The sequence below is a fragment of the Lepidochelys olivacea genome, assembly GCF_965140295.1.
Source record: "Lepidochelys olivacea isolate rLepOli2 genome assembly, chromosome: 8".
Classification (NCBI taxonomy): Eukaryota; Metazoa; Chordata; order Testudines; family Cheloniidae; genus Lepidochelys; species Lepidochelys olivacea.
This window is the reverse complement of record NC_140418.1, coordinates 15,743,762-15,768,672: the sequence shown is the minus strand read 5'-3', so window position 1 is coordinate 15,768,672 and position 24,911 is coordinate 15,743,762. Positions and strand designations below refer to the sequence as shown.

The window sequence follows — 24,911 nt, the reverse complement described above, 5'->3', positions numbered from 1 at the left end:
CTGTCACCTTTTTTCCAATTTCCACCAATGCACTACCCAAGGTGCAGCTCCATTGATGGCAGCAACAGTGAATATAAACTACAGCTGGCATTTTAACCATTGTGTTGTCTAACCATGTTCATAGCAGGTCTAGATCACATGGAGTCAGATTTTCAAAAGATCTAGGGATTACATTTTCAAGTATTCAGTACCCACAATTGGGACTAGATTTTCAAAAGTGCTTAGAGCACAGCAACTCCCTACTCTGAGTTTTAAGACGCATATATCTACTAGGCTGAACTCTTTTGACAGTCTGGCCTTCGTCTCCCCCTAGTCCTCACAAGTGGGAGCTGAGCTTTTTTGAAAATCTGGCCCATAATATCACAGGCATTCTCAGCAGTGTTGCCATGGTCATGGCTTCCTGAGGAGGCAGCCATAATTTAGGGCAGCCCTTGGATTGTCTACTTCATCCAGTGGGCTGCACTTGTGTCATGGAGTCATTGCGCGATGTTCTGGAACTATTCCATATGGAGCCAGTCAGGATTCTGGGGTAGCATGTCTCCTCTCTCTGAGCATACTGTCACCAGGGCAAGAAGTTTACACAGCTTCAACCTTCCTGGATCTGGCCCCGAAGCATTCAGCATCCCTTTCCACACCGTGCACTTCCTGCAGTGAGTCCGCCTGGGTGGGGCTCCTAGGGAAGCCAAAGGGCCCTGCACCCCAACTCTGCAGTCAGCAGAGATTCTCAGCCAGCGTAAAACAGAAGGTTTATTAATTGACAGGAACACAGCGTAGAACAGAACTTGTCAGCACAGAAATCAGTGACTTTCAGCCAAGTCCATCTTGGGAGACCCTGGGCCAGACCCCCTGGACTTCCCCATCTCAGTCCCAAAAAACGCAGTCCCCCAGCTTCCAGCAACCCCACCTCCAACCCGCCCATTGCTCCTCCTCCTGGCCTTTGTCTCCTGGTCGCATCCCCCTCTTGGGTCTCAGGTTATGAAGGGCATTGGCCGTTGTCTACACGTAGAGTTGGGCAGCCTCACTTGCTCGAGGGCCTCAGCGAAAGTCACACACCCAATGCCCATCACCTAAGCATTGGTTCAATACACAGGGAAACTGAGGTATACGCAGTATTAGTATAGGACAGTAAGACTACATGCAACATAACAAGGTGAATAAAACCCCACTTCATCACAACTTGTCCCTGGAACAGCCCAGGAAAGAGGATGCAAAGACAGTCTCAAAATTGCCATGGGGCTTTCTCCCACAGAGCTGAAAGTTCTGTAAGAAGTGCAGCACAGAATGTCATCTATTAGCAGATCACTGTAAAGGAAACTTACACTGCTGCTGACCACGTTATAGCCATTCTGTGCACAAGTAGAGGGCTTCAGTCTCTGGTAATTAGTGTGTATTATTGTGGTGTGTGGAGCTTTCAAGATCCGTTGTAATGGTGGTTACTGAAACCTAAATGCCTACAACATTCTGGAGGCAGGATTCAAAGAGACTGGTCACCTGGAAGCAGCTGAATATGGACAGTGAACCAAAAAGAATAATAATAAATGATACGTGAGGCTAGATGTAGCTTGAAATCAAGGACATCTCTCCCTGTGCTAATGGTTCATTTTGCTATTGTTCTTATCTAACTAAAGTCATCATTGCAGTTAACTGAAAAAGGCATGCTTAGTTACTGGAGACATGACATTCATGAGCACTAAATTACTAAGAGAAGAAAATTGAAACACGGAGGGAAGTGCTTTAAAAAAGTTAGCAGACTATAATTAACTCTGTCAGTAAGTGCAAGATTAAGATCTTGTAAAATATGTTTGTTGGTTTTTTACAAAAACTGAACCCAACAAAAATATTTCCATTATTATTTTTTTTAAATTTCCAGTTCATCAGTTTTCTTCATTTAAAGAAAGAAATATTGCCCTGCAGCTTTTGCAACAAAGGGCCCTGATCCTCCTGTCACTCATGCAGATTCAGTGGAGCCTCATTGCGGTCAATGGAGCTCTGCCTTGGCACAAGGGTTTGCCCCTTGCATGTGGTTACATGCGGTTTGTGTCCAAAAAGAACATGAAAAGTGAAACTGATTATAAACAAAAGTTATACTGACAAATGACTTTCTTTGCTCAAGATAAGAGAAAGGCCAAAATTAAATAAACAGCATGTGGTCCATATAATTTTGGACCTGTAGAATAAAGGATTTTAAAAAACACTATTTTAAAAAAATAATAGACTGTATTTTTTTGTTTTAATACTTGTAAGGTGTTATTAGTAACATGGAGAAGAAAGGTTTGTTTACAACATATGATGTTAAAAGTTCTCTTTTGAGTTGAAAGTTTCTCTTTACAAATATGTCAACTAAAAACCAGTAGAATAACATACAAAGTATTTCAAAAGTCTGATCCATGCATATCTAAATATTCCATCAGTATAGGGGAGTGAGGATTAAGAGCTAGTAGTTTCCCTCCTCAGAGTGATCACAGACTGTATTGCCTATGATCTCCTCCCACTGACATCTGGATTGAAGACTTCCTTCATCTCCCTTAAGTTTAATAGTCTTTCAGCATCTGACCGAGGGGATGTGAGAAATGGAGGTGAAGCAAGATGTGAGCTCTTAATACAAAGAAAATGGAAAAGAGTAGAATTTATGGGTTATAACAATTTTACTTCTAAAAGAGCAAGCAGATATTCCTCCTAAGAAACATGCTTCTTCCTCAAAGTCTATCCATATTAAAGGGTCACGCTCAAGTTAAAAAAACATTTTTAAAAAACCCTCTGAGTCTGATCCAGCAGACACATCTGTTTTTACTAATGTTGTTGTTTTTATCAGGAGTGATTCAACCGCAGTCAGTGGGATTAGACCTGGTAGTAAGCACTATGGCCATATTATATATTTTCAGGTTCAGGTGCAAACATCTTTAAGTAGGATAGTAACAAGAGCTTAGATTATTAAAACTGAAAAAAAAAAGATGCAAATACTTTTTGCCGCTTATGCTCATTGTTTAGGTTTTCCATGATAATGGACTAGTGAGCTTCCCTTCTGTTCTAGTCGGTTTCAGTTTCTGGTTTTCCTGCACTAGTGCAATGTTGAAAAGTTTGGATGGTAAACATAACAGAGGAATGTATGTTTCTTTAAAAGAATGGAATTGAACAGACATAGAAACAATTTTGCTGGACTGAAGTTGTATAAATAGCTGGATCTCTTTCCCTGCAAGCAGTCATGCATTGCTTAACTCTTATTCAAGTGAGTAGTCCTACTGAAGTAAAGGGACTACTTACATGAGTCGTCACTCATATGCATGAGTGTTTGTGATATTGAGGCATTGGAGTTTTTTAAATAAAACTCAAAATCTGAGCCAAATTAGAGTTGATCATGTCCCTTTAAAAAATTCCACACCATTTTTAGACTATTATCTGGTCTTCCAATGCATTACATATTTTAAATGTTTTGCTCTGTCTTTTATTAAATTTAAGATTCTTGGGACAGGAGCCATGTCCTCCTGTATTTTTTTCACCAAGAAGCACACTAACGACACTGGTCAGTAAGTTCTTCTGCTAATAATTTTTAAATTCCTGTAAATGAGAACTGAGGAATGTGCGGCTTTGCCTGGTAGTTAGGTACTGAGGTTTGTTTGTTTCCTCAAGACAGCAAAAGCATGAGTCACAGGTACAGATGTTATGCCATGATAAACAAGGGTTTTAATTCTAGCTCACTGAGCTGATTCAGTGGACTTTGAAACGCAAGAAATGTCAGGTGCTTTCTGCAGAGTCCATTAATATTGTCTATAGAAGCTTAACTTACTACATCCCCACAAACGTCGTAATCATGCTGTTGCTATACAGATGTGAGCCGTGGCAATTTTCAAAGAAATGCGTGTTTAGAAATAAAAGGAGAAATATTCTTTGTTACTTATGACAGCTCATTGTTACCATAAACACCAAAAGATTTTGATGCTCTATTTGTTTACAGAAATAGCACACTTTTGTGGCCACTAAAATAAGAGCAATTAGTTACTATCCCAGGTAAATGAAGTCAATGAGTGCAAAAAGTAAGGTCATAGGGCTCAGTCTTAAATACCTGCTACCTATCAGTCAAGGATAGCCAAAGGATGGTCCCCGAGTCTGTAATCACAACCCTTCCTAGTGTTCTGGACCCTCTAGGTGTGATAGTTGCTCCTCTGTCATTTTGCGGAAGACTCAATTTCTTTTGTGTCTCCACCTGTGACAATGTAAGATTAATTGTCATTTTGTTTAGTTACCTTCAGTGTTTGGGTTGGCAGACTGGCTAGGTTCTTTCCATCTCTAACTTCTGTGATTGTTTCTTTCCAGAGTCTGGCTATAACTGATTACCCTAGAGAAGGTTGGGAGATTAGTACTGAAGCTTCATAAAAATAATTTGCAGTAATACGGCATCATCTGAGGATCTGAGATAACTAATGTTAATTATTTAACGAGATTGAGCCAGGAATTATAGCTGGAGAAACTGAGTCATAAAGAGGTCATGTGGCTTGCCTCGAGTCACACAGTGAGAGAGCTGAGAATAAAAAAAATAAATGAAGTTTTGACTCCCATTCCCTGCTCTGACTACTAGTCTAAGGTACCATTATATTCCCAACATCCTCTACCCAATGCTTTAAAAGAATTATATACGATGGTACCTAACAGACTTTTCAAATGTTAATGAATAAGGTAGCCACAGTTGAACTTACATTGTTCACAGTAGGTATCTCTTCTTTCCTGTATATATCTGCTTAAAGTTACAGGGTCTAAATGATCTAATAGTCCTTTTTCATCACTAATATTTAGATTTACTAACAATAAGATTTTAAGTTAATTCCTCATGTTTAACAGTCTACTGACTTCTATATTGGATAAGGATCTGCTCACCAACGGCAAAGTCTCTCCTCTAATTTGCTGTGTTATTTACATGTATGTAAACATATCTTCTGTAGCTCTTTACATCACAGAAAGCACTGTACAAATATTAACAGATACACAAAATATCATGGGTTATTATTATTCCACACTTTACATATAACAAAATTGTGGCACACAGGAAGGCAAAATGACTTGCCAAAGGGTGCATAGAAAGTTAGTGCAAAGCTGGGATTGAACTCCAGAGTTTCTGGAACCCATTTGTTTGTTCAGCCCATATTGCCTACCTGTCACTTTGTCTAGAATTACTGTAAATTCTTGACCAAAATAACATTTACAATAAATGACCTTGTGGACACTTTGGACAGAGTATCAATTGTATTGTTGATTCAATAGTTTTGTTTAGTGACGTAATAAGTGATAGCATGGGAAGAGTTTCACTTTATACGGTTGTGAAAACATATGATTAGCAAGGAGGTGCTTGGCAGTTTCAGTCACTGAAAACCAGAAGAAACTTTGTCCTCTGATACTAGACTGTCAGTAGCAGTATGGATATAAGTGTGTTGTCTTTATCAAACCTCTTCAGTTTTACAACAGTGGAGGTGTGTGTTTCCAAAGTATGTTTTTACAGAGCTCTTCAATATCAAGGGCTTAATTCACATCTCAGTTACACTGTACTTTACTACTGAAATTCATTAAGGAAGACTGTGGGATACTCCACGTTAAGGCAGTTCATTAGACTGCTATATTTTTAGCTTGTTAAGCAAAAATCACATGAAATCTAACAGCTCTTTCCGTGTTGGGAATCAGATACTAATTTTAAAATAATGAGAATTTAGTGCTTCTGAAAAATAACAGATTGACAGCTGCATAGAACAGTTCTCTATCCACACAACAGTTACTGCAGCAGTTCCAGCTTCCTGAAGCATCCCTGTCCTGGAGGGACCATTACTATTCAAAGTATTTCTAGACTGCATATCCCCATAGAATCCATGCACTGAAAAGCATAAAAAGATACAGAAGTTTCATTTCCAGGCCCATTTACTCCTTGGCTTGTCTGCAAGGACCAACAACTAGTGGTGACATGGACACCTGTCCACTAGGAACTGGACTGAGGTCACAGACTCATTTCACACAAGCCACTGAATAACTATCATAGCATAACATCTTTCAGTCATTATCAACCCTTAGACTGATTTGAACCAGCTACTTAGGGCGAAAGGCTCTGTGAACATTTACTAATACTATTGGCCATCCAGTCCCATAGAAAGTTATTCTTTTAGTGTAATGGGACTTTTATTAAAGTAGAATTTCTGTAGCTCATCCACTGAACTTGCATTAGTTAAATGTGCTAGTCCCTCAACCTGTGTGCACTACAAATGTAATAGGGTGAGATGGATTTTGTAAAAGTTGTATCTACCAAATATTTCTGTTTGGAGTCCTAGATATACTCAGAAGGGGTGAACGTGCTCCCACTGGGTACTGTGGTGCTCTGGAGAGATCCCCTCTGTACTCCCTAGATCCCCTCTGTATTCCTGCCTAGAACTTTGGAACAAAAGAAGTAGAGAATGGTCCACAAAGAATCCGTTACAGTGTTATGTAAAAGCCTAGTGGAAGAGGAGGACCCTGAGTAAATTTTGGGCAGATACCCATCCCATTCACCTGTTTCCTCTTAAACACTGAATCTTAGTGCATTGACCAAAGATGCCCAGTTACTTAGGCTGCATTAGATATGCATGACAGAGGAAATTGTGCCCTTTTGGATTGTTTACAATTGCACTCATTCACTCTGTTTAAGCAGAATTGCTAAAGAAGGAGTTGTGCCAGGTCCTGCCGTTGAGCTGGGAGTTTATTCTGCTTCTCACAGGACACCACTGGAAGATGCAGCATTGTACTTCTTGGGAACTGGTAGTGCTTAGAGACCTTTTCCTTCAGCACTTGTATGGTCTTCAACATAATAAGTTTGATTTCCTGTTGTCAACCCCTAATGATTCAGACAGAGAGCTTTTCCCCCTGGGTATCTTCACAAAAAGGAAAGCAGCTCTTTTATTTAGATATAGCAATTGTGTATATGTAAAAGAGGGGCAAAAGCTGCAAGCAGGGCCCATCAGTGGAAGCTTCACGGGGTACGTGTTTCGATTCTGACCCCGTCTGATGTTTATCCACTGTTGTGAATTGGTGCCAATGACATCTTTGTACTAGTTCTGCCTGCTCGCTTTCAGACATCCCTAGCCTTCAGTGGTACCCAGGCAATGCAACTCTTCTGTTCTACTGAATCCGTGGTTTTCAACCTTTTTTCATTTGCGGACCCCTAAAAAATTTAAAATGGAGGTGCGGACCCCTTTGGAAATCTTAGACATAGTCTGCGGACCCCCAGGGATCCATGGACCACAGTTTGAAAACCACTGTACTAATTAATCTTCTAGGTTTTCCCAGTGACCATGGGACTGGGAGTCATTAATGATATTGTTAGTCTGTCAGCATTTCTTTTGTAGATTCCATTTATAAAAATTGGCTCTTGGTTGTAAATTCACGTTAGATGTTTTTCATGTGCTAAGAATATATGTATTTCCCTAACTAATCCATGTGCTTGTGCTCAAGGGATGCTCCCTGTTACCTTAAACTCTGCCATAAATTCAGATCCCACTGCTCCCTTCATTTGAGCAAAGGGAAATGCTCAACTAGTTATTAGCAGTATCAGGACTGAGAGTCACAGTTCTTCCATTCTGATTTCATTCAGCATGGGCCTTATTATCTCTTAGTGTAGAGGTGGGCAAACTATGGCCTGTGGGCCACATCCGGCCCACGGGACCCTCCTGCCCGGCCCCTGAGCTCCTGGCTCGGGAGGCTAGCCCCCAGCCCCTCCCCCGCTGTTCCCCCTCCCGCGCTGCCTCAGCTCACAGCACGACCGGTGCCATGCTCGGGGAGGGGGGGCTGCGAGCTCCTGGGGCAGCACAGCTGCAGAGTCCGGCCTGACCCGGTGCTCTGTGCAGTGCAGCACGGCTGTAATGCCACCAGCCACCAGTGCTCCAGGCAGCGCGGTAAGGGGGCAGGGAGCAGCGGGGGTTGGATAGAGGGCAGCAGAGTTTGAGGGGGTGGTCAGGGGCCAGGGGTGTGGATAGGGGTTGGGGTGGTCAGAGGGCGGGAAACAGGAGGGGGCAGGGGTCCCGGGGGCAGTCAGGAAGGGTGGGGCGGGGGGTTGGATGGGGCGGCAGGGGGCAGTCAGGGACAGGGGTTCCGGGGGCAGTCAGGGGACAGGGAGAATGGGTGGTTGGTTGGGGCAGGGGTCCTGGGGGGGCAGTCAGGAATGAGAGGAGGGTTTGGATGGGGCGGTGGGGGGCAGTCAGGGGTGGGGAGTCTGGGGGCGGTCAGGGGACAGGGAACAGGGGGTGGTGGATGGGGCAGGAGTCCCAGGCAATGTTCCCTCTAATTTTTGACAGGCCGTGTGCGCAAAAAATATCTTCTGTGCAAATTGTTGTGCTTCTGTGCAAATGTTTGTGCGTGTGGTGTTTCGCACACGCACACAGCTTAGAGGGAACAGTGGTCCCAGGGGGGCCATCAGGGGGCGAGAAGCAGGGGGGGTCAGATAGGGGGCAGGGGCTGGGCCATGCCTGGCTGTTTGGGGAGGCACAGCCTTCCCTAACTGGCCTTCCATCCAATTCTGGAAACCCGATGTGGCCCTCAGGCCAAAAAGTTTGCCCGCCCCTGTCTTAGTGGGATAATAAATCTGAGGATAAATACAGCAATTCTGCCATTGGATTTGTGGCGTATCCCACACCTGTAAGATGAATGCAAGCTGCAGTTAAATGTTAATATATAAAAATTCCTATTAGTAACTTCAAACAGTCAGTGAAGTAATCAATCCAGGAGAGTTTCCATAGCATCATCTGTAGCTGACTGGGAAGAGAAAAATAATAATAAAAAGCTTTTCCACTTTTACGGAAGTGGCGCAGCTTATGGATTCTGAGGCTGCTCCTCCTTTAAGTCTTAACTGTCCGCCATCCAAAAGGAAAGCAATCTCTGTAGGAAGGCACAAGCTCAGATTGGATGCTGTTAAGACGGCACCTTAACAGAGCTGGGGCTAGACCACAACTTTCGGATCCACTGCTAAAGTCTGGGGCATTCAGTTCTGGGGATTTTAGCTTGGATCCATCTCAGCTTCTTAAGTAAAAGACAAATCACAGGAGGTTCCCCCTTTCGCTCTGCTCCATCTCTGCAGTGAAGGTGTTATGAATACCTGGCTGTCCTAGATACTGCTTCTGTACCTTGAAGATTATAACTGCCAGCTCAATCTTGACTAGTACTGTAATCAGTGGCATACATTGCCTGGTATTCTTGTGCCCAGTGTTGGCTGCTGTTTTCTTCCCCCCTTTTGCAGGAGGAGATCTGGGTCATGTTGAAATGCTTCTACTCCGACGCCAGAGCTGCAGGTTCATTATTCTAACCCCACCTCCCTTCATCTGATTGGACAGGGAGCCCTCCCAGTTACCTTTACGGTCTAAAAGTAGCGAGGGGAACCGCAGAAACTGGAAGAGTTTAATGTGTTGCTTCTAAGCCTGCCTGTGTCAAGGAATAACAGCAAGGGAAACGGCATTGTCTGCAGCAGCTAGTGACAAAGCCAAGCTCGCTCACGGGAAGCACAAAGGGAGCCTGGGCAAGTGGTGGGATGCAGGTAATTATGGTTGTTTGCGGCCAGGGCTCCGGGCTGTTGTGTCTTTGCAATCATTGTTGACAAAGCTGGGGACTGATCTGATGGCCGCTCATGATGCTGACCCAGCTATATTTATAGCACGGATTGGTTCTAATTGCTGTAAATGTGGGTGCCCTTCGGGAGGTAACTTGCCTTTGTGACGGTGAACGGAAACCTACAGAGCTAGATGAATGCAGTGATGGGGGCGGGGGAAGACCACCGATGTCATGAAATAATGTGAAGTTCAGTGATCCTTCAGAATGTTAGGGAAATTTTGGAATGTTTGGGAAAATCGATGTTTTAAGCCAACCTGTTGAATATAAATGACAAGCCAAGTCCTCATCCCCTATTGTAAACAGATATAACTGAAATTTAAAAAGTGTGTGTGTGTGTGTGTGTGTGGAAATAGGGTTTGTTTCCTAGGCATTGCCTTTTGATCAGTTTTGCAGTATTAAACGAGTAATTACACTATCAGAAAATGTAATATTGTCTGTTAACAGAGGGGGTTTTAGAAAAATGACATTATATAGTGAGATTATATTTTATAAGAGAAAAGAATCCTTTTATAGTTCAGAATGTGCTGGAATTCTACTACTACAGCATGTTGGGCGAGTAACAATGTGGTTTTATTTATATGCTCCTTTCAGTAGCTGATTTGAACCTTTATTTTTTGTTTTAAGGTCTTGATCTACCCAATTATTTCCTGTAAAAATCACAGGGGCAATAATGGCCTCGAAATTTCTGTTCCTGTTGTGCAGAAACCCATTAACAAGATGCTTATCTCAGAAATAACTCTCTATAGCAGCATTTAATGTCGGTATTGCAGGGATTGAGCAGAGCTGTGTGGAAATAACAAATATTTCTTCACAAGGTATAGCAGAAAACAACTCCTAATAGAGCTGTGGGTTATTTTGTCCTTTACAATTTTTTTCACTAACTGGTAATTTAAAAAAAAAAGAAAAGAAACTACCCAGAATTTCAAATATTGTGCATGTTGATGTGAAACTTAATGTCAAAACAAAATATTGAAATTCAAACTTTAAAAATGTCTTGGTACATATTTTTTAAAAAGAGATCCATTTTGAGTGAAAGTGGGTTTTTTCCCCTCCCACTTAGAAATGGTCCTATTTTTCAAGTGAAAAGACATGCAAAATTGCGCAGGTCTTTCATAAAACTGATCATATTTATAAAAATTGAGGGCAAAATGCAAAACCTATAGACTCAAGACTCTTGTTATGAACATTCTGCATACTGAGGCTGTCATTTTGCATTAGTTGGTGTTTAGGTACAAGAGGGCCAGATCCTGATATCTTTCTAATGCTGAATAACACTTTAAATCCACCAGTAGCCTCACTAAGTAAGGGTACCAGAATTTGGCCCACAATAGGCAGAATTATAGGCTGGGTTGGTAGTGCCTCCTATTATTAAGGTTGCTTGATACCTCCCATTAGAAGACCCTGTCTTCATTTGCTTACAACTTTGCCAAATGTTAACCATTTAGGCTGAAATTTTCCATGCCTTGTGTCTGCCTCAGGCTGATTGATTGATTGACTTTTATTTTTATTTTTAAACTTCAGCCAAAACAGCTCAATAGTTTCAGAGAAAGGGACTAGGGAAAAAAATATTCTGTTTTGCCCGTTTTTAAAAAATGATGACAACTTTTTATTTGAACAGATCTAGTAATCCCATGCCTTGGAACAGAAAGTTGAAATTCCCCAGGAAGTGGTCTTTATGTCAGGGGTGTGCTTTTTGCTGTCCCTTGTGAAAATCTGCCCAAATTGGCCAAGTTATAAGTCTTTAGAAAATTGCAGTTTGCATGTACTCAGAGACTTCTTTAATTTTTAGCAGCTAAAATCTCTGAAGAGTCCATCCTCAGTGAGCATGCTCACTATCTTTAAAAGTGACCTGCAAAGGAAAAAAACCCGGGTTAGAAATATCATTAATGTCAAGTCTAATCATCCCTCATACATTTTAAATAGTCTTAATTAAAAACCAGTTTCTGATTGATGTGACTAGGTTTCACTTCTTTAGTATTTTGATGTCATAATTTCATTGTTTCTCCAATTAGCCATAGAGTTTTCTAGGGGAGACAAGACCCAAATTTCTAATTTAAGGCCCTGGAGGTGGGGGAAGAGCTGCTGTTAAGATAATGAAAACTTTTCAGGCCTTTAAAATAATAGACATAAACCCTTTTTTCCTATTTGTAAGTAATGCCTTTATAAACTTTTCAATAATGTTTGAATTTGTTCACCAGGAGAGTTTAGTTGGATCCTCAGCTGGTATAAATCAGCTTCTGAAATTAATGGAATCATGCCAGTTTACAGCCGTGTAAGATCTGAACCTTTAAGGGCAAGTCAAAAATACTGATTCCAATACCTAGAATTGATTAGAGTAGCAGGGAACCATACAATTAAGGAGACCTACATTCTCTGTCTGCTGACCTTCTTCAGTTCATCAGTATTCTTTGCTCATTTTTCATCACCATTTATACAGTAGAATCTGTAGAAATGTAAAACTTTCTTGAAAATAGGGATACATTAGTTTCAATAGTATGTGAAAGATGAATTGCTTTGGATATTTCTTCTCCATTTCCTCCTGGCTGATTTAGGGCCTGGTTCAAAGCCTATCAAAGCCCATTGAAAGAGTGCCATTGACTTCAGTGGGCTTTTGGATCAGGCCTTTAAAAATCTTTTGAATGCAAATTACCCTCCAATGTGGAATAAAATAATAAAAGACTTGGAGGAATGGAACAAATATCAAATTTCTTGGCTCTGTAAGTTAGATATAGTAAAGATTAATATCCTCCCAAAATTACTATTTTTGCTTCAGTGCATTCCTGTTTGTATCTCTGATATGACATTAAAAACATGGCAGGATGCATTATTAAAATTCATCTGGAACATAAAGTTCTAAAGTTTTCTATAAGCCTACAAAATGGGGTGGACTAGCTTTCCCTAATTTGGTGTATTATTATTTCATTATATTATGCATCACAGTTAAAAGATATGACCAATTGGGTTAGCAGTAGATCATCCAAATACTGGGTAAAACTTGAACACGACTGAGGTCCAGTTATAGCTATTTGTATTAACTGTTGGGTTAAAAAGAAATGTAGGTCACCAAAAATAAAAAGTCACCCATTCATCCAGGCCATTTTAGCCGCTTTGGACAAATTTTCTAAATTCCTGTCACCGAAGCCCTCTCTCTTAGCTACTTGCATTAACAATCAGAAATTTCTCTCTAGGAAATATCAGAGTGATTATTCTTTGTGGTAAGAGCTGAGAATGAGATTACTCAATTCAGACAGCTGTTCCTGGGTCCTGATTTGAAATCATACCAGGAGGTATGTAATAATGTAAATAATATAAAGATCCCATATTTTCAATATTTACAAGTTAAATATTTTATTATAAAATCTGGATATGAGGTACTTCTGTCTAGAACTTTAATCACAGTTGAGCAAGCTAGAACTTATATAATCACAATTTTGATTGAAGAAGATATTGATAAGAAAACAACCCAGATGAAATAATCAGAGAGGGATTAGGACAAAGAAATTGATCTGGGTCCCTATATGGGAAAGGGAATATACATCTTCAAAGGCTAAAAAACTGGGCATATTTAATCTTGAGAAAAGAAGACTGAAGGGAGACCTGATAACAGTTTTCCAATACGTTAAGGGTTGTTATACAGAGGATGGCAATCAATTATTCCCCATGTCCACTGAAGGTAGGACAAAAAGTAGTCGGCTCATTCTGCAGCAAGGGAGATTTAGGTTAGAAAGTAGGGAAAATTTTCTAACTACAAGGATAGCTGAGATCTGGGATAGACTTATAAGGGAGGTTGTAGAATCCCTATCATTGGAAATTTTTAAGAACAGGTTAGACAAGCACCTGTCACAGATAGTCTAGGTGTACTTAATCCTGCTTCAGTGGAGGGGCTGGACTAGATGATCTTTTGAGGTCCCTTCCAGCCCTATGTTTCTATGATTATTGGAATTGTGTGACCCCCCCCCCCTTCTATGGAATTGTGGTATAACATGAAATGTGGACTGTCTTTGTGATGGAAAAGCCTTCACACCAAGTACTCTGATACGAATACCAGAATTATGGATTTTCCGGTCAACCAGACATCCTCTGGAATTGGAAGTAATCAGGCAGCAGTGTAGACAGACAGATACATACACACACACAAGCAAATACTTTACTGCCTCGGGGCTTTAGCCTTGGGCAGGCACCGATTCTGTGGGTGCTCCAGGGCTGGAGGACCCTCGGGGAAAAAAAAATTTTGGGTGCTCAGCCCCTACCAACAGCCAGCTCCCCCCCGCCCAACTCTCCCAGTGCCACCCGCCTGTCGTGATCAGCTGTCCTGTGGTGTGCAGGAGGCACTGGGGGGAGGAGTGGGGATGGGGTGCGTTCACAGGGGGGGAAGAGGCGGGGTGGGGGCGAGTGGTGGTGAGAAGAGGCAGGGCAGGGTGGAGGTTTAGGGGAAGGGGTCAAGTGGGGGTTGGAGTCTGGGGTGGAGTGGGGGGTTTGAGCACCCCCAGGGCCTGTAGGAAGTCTACGCCTGTGGCCCTGGGGCTCAGGGTTTCAGTTGCGAGGGTGGGGATTAGGACTGCAGCCGCAGGGTGGACTTGGGGGGGTCAGGGCTCTGGGCAGGGGGTGAGGCTCAGGGTCCCCAGGGCTTCTAACCTTCGGGAGCACCATGGCTCAGAGCTTCAGCTCCGTGGGAGGTTTCAGCCCCAGCGCTCCCCCCGTAGCTAAAGCTCCAGGCTCCGATGCCTCCCACTGAAATCGTGAGCAGATCCATGGGGAGCCCTGAGCCCCAGTGCCCCTTCACAGGGCTTCAATCGGGAATGGAGACATGGGGCTGAAGCCCTAAACCCTGGCACCCCTCATGAGGAAGAAGCCAGGAACGGCGCTGTGGGGTTGAAGCCCCGAGCACCAGCACTTCCCCCAGATCTAAAGCTCTGAGCCCTGGTGCTCCAGAGGGTCACAAACCCTGACACCCCACCTTCCCCACAGCTGAAGTCCATAACGTCTTGTTCAGAGATACAGACATTTCAGAGTTACGGATAACCTCCATTCCCGAGGTGTCCAGGAGAACCTCAGAGTTACATAGATATTTAGAAATGTGGTCACCCTTTCTGCCATACTCTGAGGAAGAGGGCTCCCCAGCCAGCAGGCCAGAATCCTTTGTACAGAACTTGATCCAGTGTAGTTTGTTAACATTGTATTGTAACTTTGCCTTAAGAAGTTTAAAAAACAAAACGAGAACAATGAAATGTTAACTTTGTTGTGGCAAAAGCAATCCATTTTTTAAAAAAAAAATTAACACGTTCCAGTGCTTTATAAATAGCCTGATCAGCACGTTTTCTGGTGGTCTGGAAAATCTTTGACTGGCAGCAGGATGGTAATGTTATGGCCTTAAAGTGTTTGCATTTTTGGCATTCAATAGTTCCATATGTTGAGAGTTGGGCCAGATCCTCAGCAGGTGTAAACTGGAAGTGAATGGAGTTACATCTATTTACAGCAGCCCTGGATCTGGCCCACTATTTTAGGTTCCAAGCTGTCATGGTCGTTCAGTCCAAATCAATCTAGAATTACAAATAAACAATTATAAAAAACAGCATTTAAATTTTTTTTATAATGCCCCAGTTCAGTTCGATATATGCTCTTGGGTGATATCATAAGATAGAAAATATAAATTCTGTATGCCGCACAGTGTAAGACCATGCGTATGGTATTATATAACTGATACCTCATTTTCCTCTCATACACAAATTAGGTTAACTTGACCACATGCATTCCATTGTTGCAGATTTGTATTAAATTAATTTAAAATATGACCGTCCCTCCCCACAGCATTGAAAGAACTACCCTTAGATGACAACGATAAGATGAAGAAAATTAGCCACTATGTTACAAGCCAAGAAATCCTAACTGTCATGAAATTTTGTTGTATGAAGAGTTTATTAACTTGAAAAGAATTTAGGCATATTTTATGACAACTTGGAAAAGAGTTTCAGAGTGGTAGCTGTGTTAGTCTGTATCAGCAAAAAAAACCGAGGAGTACTTGTGGCACCTTAGAGACTAATAAATTTCTTTGAGCATAAGCTTTTGTGGGCTAAAACCCACTTCCTCAGATGCATGTAGTGGAAAATATAGTAGGAAGATATATATACACAGAGAACATGAAAAAATTGGTCTCGTTACAGTTGGTATGGCAACACCCATCAATTACGGTGGGCTACTATCAGCGGGGGGGGGGGGAATGGACTTTTGTAGTGATAATCAGTATGGCCCATTTCAAACAGTTGACAAGAAGTGGTGAGTAACAGTAGGGGGAAAAATTAGCATGGGAAAATTGTTTTTACTTTATGTAATGACCCGTCCACTCCCAGTCTTTAGTCAAGCCTAATGTGATGGTGTCCAGTTTGTAAATTAATTCCAATTCTGCAGTTTCTCATTGGAGTCCGTTTTTGAAGTTTTTTTGTTGGAGAATTGTGACTTTTAGGTCTGAAATTGCATGACCAGGGAGGTTGAAGGGTTCTCCGACTGGTTTTTGAATTATTTTTGATAATTCTTGATGTCTGATTTGTGTCCATTTATTCTTTTGAGCAGAGATTGTCTGGTTTGGCCAATGTACATGGCAGAGGGGCATTGTTGGCACATGATGGCATATATCACATTGGTAGATGTGCAGGTGAACGAGCCTCTGATAGTTTGGCTGATGTGATTAGGTCCTATGATGATGTCCCTTGAATAGATATGTGGACAGAGTTGGCAACTGGCTTTGTTGCAAGGATTAGTGGGTTCCTGGGTTAGTGTTTTTGTTGTGTGGTTGCTGGTGAGTATTTGTTTCAGGTTGGGGGTCTGTCTGTAATTGAGGACTGGCCTGTCTCCCAAGATCTGTAAGAGTGAAGAATCGTCCTTCAGGATAGGTTGTAGATCCTTGATGATGCGTTGGAGAGGTTTTAGTTGGGGGCTGAAGGTGACGGCTAGTGGCGTTCTGTTATTTTCTTTGTTGGGCCTGTCCTGACCCAGGTGACTTCTGGGTGTTCTTCTGGCTCTGTCAATCTGTTTCTTCACTTCAGCAGATGGGTATTGTAGTTGTAAGAACGCTTGATAGAGATCTTGTAGGTGTCTGTCTAAGGGATTGGAGCAAATGCGGCTGGCTGTATCTTAGAGCTTGGCTATAGACAATGGATCGTTTGATTTGTGGTCTGGATGAAAGCTGGAGGCATGTAGGTAAGTATAGCAGTCAGTAGGTTTCCGGTATAGGGTGGGGTTTATGTGGCCATCGCTTATTAGCACTGTCATGTCCAGGAAGTGGATCTCTTGTGTGGAATGGTCCAGGCTGAGGTTGACACAAATCAGGCATCAAGAATTAGAACATTCCAAAACCAGTCGGAGAACACTTCAACCTCCCTGGTCACTCAGTTTCAGACCTAAAAGTTGCAATTCTCCAACAAAAAAACTTCAGAAACAGACTCCAATGAGAAACTGCAGAATTGGAATTAATTTGCAAACTGGACACCATTACATTAGGCTTGAATGAAGACTGGGAGTGGATGTTTTTACTTTGTGTAATGACCCTATTTCCCCATGCTAATTTCCCCCCCTACTGTTACTCACCCCTTCTTGTCAACTGTTTGAAACAGGCCATCCTGATTATCACTACAAAAATCCCCCCCCTCCTGCTGATGATAACCCACCTTAATTGATTGGTTTTGTTACAGTTGGTATGGCAACACCCATTTTTTCATGTTCTATCTATCTAATCTATCTTCCTACTGTATTTTCCACTGCATGCATCTGATGCAATGGATTTTAGCCCACGAAAGCTTATACCCAAATAAATTTGTTAGTCTCTAAGGTGCCACAAGTACTCTTTTTTTTTTTTTTTTTTAAAAGAGTGTGGGTGTGTGTACTACTATATATTACACACACAAAATCCACGTCAAGAGAATATTATTAAGATGGCAAAGTCAAGCACTCAGAAGTTAAGAAATGCCAGAATTAAGGTTGCCTCTGCCATGGCCTAGGTAATAGAGATAGCATCAAGCCACAAAATTCAGATCAGAAATTCTTGAAGGCTCTAGAATTTAGGGGTTTGGGGCCCAGAATTTTGGCTTGACCCATTATAAGCCTATGTTTAATCTGTAAAATTTGAGTTTGGATTTCTGACTGCTGTCCAAGTGTGTGGTATTCATCTGAGGGGTTTTTGATTCAGTTTTATTGCTATTGATCGGTGTTTTGCAGTCTAAAATGCTACTAGTCAGCATGACCCAGTTAAGATAGTATTTTGCAAAGAAACAAGAATGAAAGATTCTCTGCTGCTTTGTATATCATTGACACTATCCCATTGAACAAACAGGGGTTCTGAGAAACAACCCTTTTCTAAATTTTCCAAACAGACCTCACTGGCTCTTCACATTTGTAAATCTTTTAAGGAAACGATATTGCCAATATCCAGCTGGTCTGATAAGGAGACTCATCCAGACTATGGTATGCGGTACCCACCCCACTTTGGCACGCTCCAGAAAATCAGCTGTGTGATATCTCAAGAGAACATAAACTCTCTGCTATACTGTATGACAAATGAGAATTTCAAAAACTAACAGCTCAGCTTGCATCAGGAATATTTGTTCCACTGAGTCCTAAAAGATTCTCTACTCATTCCCCACAATAGCTCTATGCACATGCTCCACATTATTGGGGGATTTATGTTTAAGGGCCCTTCCAATTAAAGATCAGCTGAGCTCATACTATTCATGTTTTTGTCTAATCCACAAATAGTGTGGTCTTTCTGCTAATGGCAAATGTTTAATTTGCACCTGTCCATACTTCCCTCCTTCAAATCCCTCTCTGCTGCTGAAGAAGGCCATTTTATATGACTCTTTTGTAAGACAATTTGATTGCAATGTGAAGGCTCTGCTCTGATCCACATATAGATCTCTTAGCTACAAGGTGAATGTCTGCACTTCTTCCATGCCTGGACTTCCTTTGGAGTTCATGGAATGAAAATTACATTATGGGCCACATTCTGAAAACAGGTGTGATTCTGCCCAAATGGGTGCCAAACATGCCCAGGTGTGCTGCCAAAAAAGTCCAAATTCCAGCTGTGAATAGCCTGCAGAAATACATCCATCCAAAAGACTAGAGTCTGTCTTGCTATCTAAACCTGTAAAGGCCAAGCCCCCTATTCTCTTACAAACTCCACCACAGGTTCAGCAGGGACCATTAGATCATCTAATCTGACCTTCTGCATAACATGTTCCCTGGTGCAATCTCTTCCCCTAAGGGTAGGAGTCAAATACTCGGGAGTCTGTGTGCAGAGGCCATAGGGTGATGAGTATTGCTGCATAAGAATGTGTACCATCCCTCATTTACCCTTACATGATTCTTGCTATAGGCCCTGTGGAGTCAGATCTCTGCATGTTTTCAGGGTAGTCCGCTATGCAGCTAGTCAGGGTAGCCTTCTGCCATGGACCCTGGCAACAGCCTGAGCTTGTGTGCTTTTGTTCTTGCAAGTGTGTGTGTAATTTAGAGACATGTGGGTAAGGTAATATCTTTTTATTGCACCAACTTCTGTTGGTAAGAGAGACATGGTTTCGAGCTTACACAGAGCTCTTCTTCAGGTCTGGAAAAGGTACTAAGAATGTCACAGTAAATCTGTTTTGAAAGGAGAACTTTGTCCCAAGTGTTCAGCATACTTTTATGAATAAAGACTAGATGGACAGGGGATTAGGAAAAGCCACTATAACAACTGGTTTCCCTTTTGTAGCCTCAGCAGAGAGGCAAAAGATAGAAGGGGTGACAGATACTAAACTACTTTCAATTCCCCACAGAAAAGAGTGACAGATATTTATCTTTTCTTTTCTTTTTTTTTGTAAGAACAAATATAAATCTCGTTTGTTCACAACACATGTGATTGCCCTGAATTTAACCCAGTTTCATAGATTCCAGGGCCAGAAGGGACCATTGTGCTCATCTAGTCTGACCTTCTGTATAAGATTGGCCATAGAACTTTTGAAAACAAATCATTCCTTTTGAACTAAGCATCTTTTTATTTTATTAATCTTGATTTAAAAATTGGGTGTGATAGAGAATCCACCATGAACCTGGTAAATTGTTCCAACAGTTAATTACCCTCACTGTTAAAAATGTATGCATTATATCCAGTCTGAATTTGTCTAGCTTTAGCTTCCAGTCAATGGATCCTGTTATACCTTTCTCTGCTCGACTGAAGAGCCCATTATTAAATATTTGTTCCCCATGTAGGTGTTTGTAGACTGTGATCAAGTCACCTTTTAACCTTCTCTCTTTGAGCCTATCACTATAAGGCAGGTTTTCTAGTCCTTCAGTCATTCTCATGGCTCTTCTCTGAACCCTCTCCTATTTATCCACATCCTTCTTGAATGGTGGACACCAGAACTGGACACAATGTTTTAGCAGCAGCTGCACCAGTGCCAAAAACAGATGTAAAATAACCTCTCTGCCTGTTAAGATTTTCCTGTTTATGCATCCAAGGATCTCACTTGCCATTTTGGCCATGATGTTGCATCGGAAGCTCATGTTCAGCTAACTGTCCACGATGACCTTCAAATCTTTTTCAGAGTCACTCCTTCCAGGATAGAGTCCACCATCTTGTAAGAATGACCTACGTTCTTTGTTCCTAGATTTACATTTACCTGTATTAAAACACAAATTGTTTGCTTGTGCCCAGTTTACCAAGTAATCAAGATGGCTCTGTAACTGTGTCCTGTCCTCTTCATTATTTCCCACTCACACAATGTTTGTGTCCATCCGTCAGTGATATTTTGTTTTCTTCCAGGTCACTGATGAAAATGTTAAAAAACATAGGGCCAAGAACCGATTCCTTCCTATGGGACCCCATTAGAAACGCTGTGATGAATCCCCATTTACAACTACATTTTGGGACCTAGCAATTAGCCAGATTTTAATCCATTCCATGTGTGCGCCATGTTAATTTTGTATCATTCTAGACTTTTAATCATGCAGTACCTAGTCATATGACTTACAGAACTCCAGGTATATTATATTAATGCTAATTTCCATAGTTTTAGCCAAAGTCTCGTGAGGATAGCTCACAATATCTTGAATGAAATAAGCTGTTTGAGCCAGAGAATGTTATTTTTTTCTACAAGTAGCTCTGCTACTCAGTCAGACTGGCTCCTGTTGCAGTCATATGGTGTTTTCCAGCAGGGGATGAGGAATCACACACAGCAGACAGATGCAGAGACATAACCAAGCTTAGAATTACATGGGTGAGAATGATTCAATGATGTATCTATTCCTCCTCAACCCTTCCTCTCTCCCCAGCTGTTCTCATATTCCAAATGGCAGACCTCATGCCATAGAATGTGGAAAACATATGGAAGCCCTTCCACAGACACAGGATATATAATTAGGCACCTAAATCCATATTAAGGCACCTAATAAATGGTGTGACTTTTCACAATGCTTCAATAGCATTTCATTGGGAGTTTGCCCAGCACTTCTGAAAACCCTCTATTTCAGTACATAAATCTGGATTTGAGTGCCTCGGTCTTAAGTCTCTTGAGTCTGAAGATTTGGGGCTTATTTTTAATGGACCTCTGAAAATGTTGTCACAAAACATGTATGCAACATAGTTACCTGGTCTAGGAGGAAGCAATGTAGACAGGGCATGGGATTGGGAGTTAGGAGGCATGCAGTCGATTCCCAGATCTGCCACTGACTCACTATCTGAATTTGGACAAATTGTTTTATAACTCTGAATTTATATTTCCCTATGTAATATAAGTGCTCTAAGATATATACATAAGTGCTGTTTAAGTACAAAGTATGATTTTTATTATATTTATCCATTTGCACATATAAAAACCTCACGTTGTTCCTGCTAACAGATGTCCTTGCCAAATTTTACATTTCAAAATGTATACATTTATTAATTTTTAAATTATTTGGATAGCATTTTTAATCCCAGGTAGTTTTTCACATGCTCTTTGAAAATTTTGCCTGAAATGTATTAAACATAAACCTCCACAAAAGGTAGTTGGACTAAATCTGATCAAATCCTTCTTGTTTCTTTCCACTTAATTGATAACACTTACAAGTTTAGCCAGGTTTGTCAATTGGATATAAAATCTTCTGTCATTATGTCTGTTATTACATGAGAAAGTAAGTGAGGCTTTCAACCTTAATTTCCCAGTCTATCTCCTACAGAACTGTAGTGTTCCCTCTCTTGTTAATATAATTAGTCTCAGACATGTTAAGTTATGAAACTAAAAATACAGTGAACAAATTATAATGTGTCTTACATTTCAGACATGTAAGAAATAATTTCCATAAAAGTCAAATCCTTATGTCTCTTGTTTTTCTGTTAATATTATTTATTCCTCATTATTTATAACTTTACCATCCATGAGTTAACATTCTTGGGACTTAATCTTGTATTTCTTCAGCACTCAGAACTCTTACTGGATCAGGCACTTGGCTGACAGTGAAATTTTTAGTTAGTAAAAAGAAATTCTTCTTAGTAAAATATAAATGTTTAAACACACAAAATCCCATTTTAAAGGTCAGGGTCACAAAGATGACAGGTGGGGAATTTAATGGATTTATATGTTGTTCTGCCCTCCCAATGTCTTCTGAAGTTCAGAGAGATTCCAAACTTTAAATGATTAACTGGCATTTTCCAGACTACCAGCCAAATGAACGCTTAGCAGAATGTGAAGATATGCCCGCAGTCCTCAAAAGATTAATGAGTCAGATCTGCATTCAAGAGAGAGAGGTTGGGCCAGATAGTGCTGTCTTTGTACAATCAAAACTCCCACTGAAGTCAAGGAAGCACCAACAAAAAAACATGTAAGGTAGGTAACTTCTGCTTTCAGTCAGTACCCTGAATTCAAGCAAATGGGCCAGATCCTCAGTTGGGGTAATTGGTGTAACCCTATTGGGACAATGGAATTTTTGCCCGTGAAAGAACTGCTAGATCAGACCATTGTCTAAGTTGATGGGTTTCCAAATCATACTGGGCTAAGTCGTCTTTGCTCAGTAGGAAAAGGTCCCCCATTCTGGTTTTGGAACTTAATATTGTAATGCTCCTTCCCTTTCTTATGTCTGACGGCTGTATTATTTATTTAGGCTCCCTGTAATAAGGACACCATTGTGCCTGAGTGTTGTGAGAGAAAACAGAGAGCTGGCTCTGCCCTTGCTGTGTAACTATATCAACATACCAACAGAAGCCCTCTTTATTTATTTATTTTTTTTAGTATACAAAGAAAGGAATGCATACCTGATGACAAAAGCAGGCCTTAGCTGTTGTTGTGTCTCTTCAGCTGGGTCCTTGTCTCCTGGGAACTAAAACATCCCTCTCTTGTTTTACTTGTTTCACTCTTTTCCCTGGAAGAGAAACAAATGGATTGCAGTTTGCTAGGGACTGTGTTTTATTAGAGTTTTGCAATACTGTTTCTTATCAGTACTTAGCTACAGACATGTTTCCTGATTGACTCTCTGAAATGGGAATTATTATTACATTTAAGTCCCAGACATATAATACTGTTATCTGTAGAAGAAAAGGTGGGATGGTGAGGGGAAGGCAACAGACTTTTAGGCAATAACAGCTTCTTATAGCTGGCTGGCCGTTCTGTCTCTGCTTCTTACCTAATAATGGCCTGACCCTAGATGTCCATGGGAGCAGAACCTAGCCCTAAACTGCATTTCAAGTTGGTGATCTCATCCAATTGCCAATGGCTCAGTGGTCACATCACAACACCTACAACTGCCATTACTTTGGTATCCCTGCTGCCATGGTTTGGATGCCACAGAGACCTCTCTCAGTGGTTCCACTGATTCAGGACTGAGGCTATGAGCAGAAATTTGCTTATCCATGTTGCACCTTCACCTAGGCTAGTTTTAAATGACGCAAGTGATGGGGCTTTCTCTACTCCGTTTGAAAGACTACTGAGATTCTGTGTGGTTACATTAGGTAGGACAGTCTGTTTAGTTAGTGTAAGAGATTGAGAACCACATAGTCTGTCTGTGTTCATTTGTGTACAGTTGTGTATGCATATGTGACAATAAACACAACTCCCTCTGAAAGTCTTGGCCCTATAAGTACAGAAACAGTATAAATAAAACAAATCACAGAGGAACACGTATCTGTTTTTTCCTTTTGTTGGAGGACCAGAGCCAACACCATCGGTCTGAGCCCCTGAAGTGCACACTAGCAGATAGCTGTCACAAAAGAAGCAGCTTGGTTGAATGGTGCTGCCTCATACAGGGCGACACAGAGCTGCAAAATCATTGCTCTTACACAGTCCTATCCTGTAAAACGTTGAGTGTCTCCTGTGATGCAGTAGGAGATGTCAGGTCCCATTGGCTTCAAAATGAGTTGACAGTCTCAGCACCTCACATGAAGCTCTTAGCACTCTGCAGGTTGAGGGCCCGTAATGCTATCATCCTGAGGAGGCCAAAGGTAAAAATGAAATTTCCTAAAAATTACAACAAATAATTATAGCAAATCACAAATTATATAATTTCAAAGCTACCTGCCTCCTCTGGGAACTTCAGTCTGATTTCCTGTCCACATTTAGCTACAGCTGCAACTCCTTCATTCAGACAGTGTTCTATCTTTATGCCCTTAGTCACCATATCAGGTGGATTATGAAGGCTAAACTCATCCTTTCTCCCTTCAGGTAGTGCTGCATGAATGAAAACTATCCATATAGCAAATAAATCACATCTGTTTGGAATAGGGCACTTTCCTCCAACAAATTATGATGATCTGGATTCACAGTATGTATCAAATGAAATGTAATGCCTGATATTTCATATATGATGTGTTCCCTCAAGAGGGAATTTGTCACATTCTAGGCTTAAATTTTTCCTTTGCCCAGTGTCATGGCACTAATTTTAATGCTTAAACAATGTGATCTCTTTAATAGGATTTAAGCCCTTCAAACATTTGTACTTAGTTATATTTTCCTTTAGCCATCATTTAGGCTAATTTATTCTTTTGATCATATATAATAAACCAATCCCTCCCAATCCATTAATATTCTTATTGATCTCTGTGAAGTTCCTCTAATTTATTGGCATCTTTCTTGTAACATAGCATCCAGAATTGCACATGATATTCTAGCAGTCTCATTGTGGGTAAGTATTAGCTTTATTGGCTACCATATAGGAAAGTTAAGGGACCCTACACTTTCTGAGCTGCAACAACTTCAAGGTTAGATGATCTGAAATGTAATTTGTTAAATGTCCTTGATCTTTTGGTCACCTGATGAATCAAGTGGCTTCTGTTTTACCAAATCACTTCAAACTCCATAATATGTACTATCCCAAACCTT

General features: G+C 41.1%; 1 protein-coding gene and 1 long non-coding RNA gene across 4 annotated transcripts in view; one reads left to right on the top strand and one right to left on the bottom strand.

Annotated features, from left to right (window-relative positions):
• The first annotated feature begins 9,355 nt into the window (after window positions 1–9,355).
• Window positions 9,356–24,911, top strand: part of SHROOM1 (shroom family member 1) — a 78,146-nt gene continuing 62,590 nt past the window's right edge. The window contains exons 1-2 of one of the 2 annotated variants that reach the window (XM_084637668.1): window positions 9,356–9,529; window positions 22,257–22,427. The gene's annotated coding sequence lies outside the window, so the exon portion shown is untranslated. The remainder of the gene's footprint in view (window positions 9,530–22,256; window positions 22,428–24,911) is intronic. The other variant, XM_084637669.1, reaches the window with a different exon arrangement.
• Window positions 11,270–24,911, bottom strand: part of LOC311525493 — a 104,038-nt gene continuing 90,396 nt past the window's right edge. Inside the window, exons 2-4 of one of the 2 annotated variants that reach the window (XR_014712793.1) lie at window positions 22,853–22,959; window positions 11,972–12,046; window positions 11,270–11,452 (exon numbers count right to left, since the gene is read on the bottom strand). This is a non-coding gene — a long non-coding RNA (uncharacterized lncRNA). The remainder of the gene's footprint in view (window positions 11,453–11,971; window positions 12,047–22,852; window positions 22,960–24,911) is intronic. The other variant, XR_014712794.1, reaches the window with a different exon arrangement.